This window comes from Terrapene carolina, unplaced genomic scaffold (assembly GCF_002925995.2).
Source record: "Terrapene carolina triunguis isolate 2854851 unplaced genomic scaffold, T_m_triunguis-2.0 Scaffold194, whole genome shotgun sequence".
Taxonomy (NCBI): Eukaryota; Metazoa; Chordata; order Testudines; family Emydidae; genus Terrapene; species Terrapene triunguis.
The window spans coordinates 8517879-8518428 of NW_020664545.1; the positions used below are offsets into that span (position 1 = coordinate 8517879).

A 550-nucleotide genomic window follows, 5' to 3' on the forward strand; every position below is an offset into this window, starting at 1 on the left:
TGCCCCGCGCAAGGCCGGCCGCCTCCAAACCAACCCTGGCCGGGAGGTGTGTTGATGGGCGGGCGGCCGAGCCAATGGGAAGAGGACCTCCGCCCCTCCTTCCCGCCCGGCTCCGCCTGGCCAATGGCGGACCGAGGGTGCTGCGAGAGTGGGGGGCGGGATGCGGAGGCGCCGCCGAGAGTAGCTCGGCCAGCGGGGCAGCGCCCTCCCTCCCCGGCACTTCCGGGCCCCCCCTCCGGCCCCTTCACGGGCAGCCCGGCCCGGGGGGGAGGCGGGGTCCCCGGCGCCGGCGCCCAGGAAAGGCCGCGGATGCGGGGCCTAGTGTAGGCCCAAGCCTGGGTGGTGTCCGCAGGGCTCAGGCCCGGCCTCCTGCCCCCACCCCCCGCTCAGGCCTCCATTGGTCGCTGGCAGCCCGGGGAGGGGTGGGGTGTGGCAGGCGGCCAGGCTCCCGCGGGGAGGGGGCCGGATTGCGGTGGGGCTTGGCGCCCTGCTGCGGGGGGGAGGGGTGGGGCCGGGCCTCCCCGCCCAGCCGCGGGCAGGGCGCTGGGTG

The 550-nt window shown here is 78.5% G+C and overlaps 1 protein-coding gene across 1 annotated transcript in view; it reads left to right on the forward strand.

Moving 5' to 3' along the window:
- ZBTB7A (zinc finger and BTB domain containing 7A) overlaps positions 1-550 on the forward strand; it is a 25074-nt gene that overhangs the window by 642 nt on the left and 23882 nt on the right. The gene's annotated exons all lie outside the window — the stretch shown is intronic.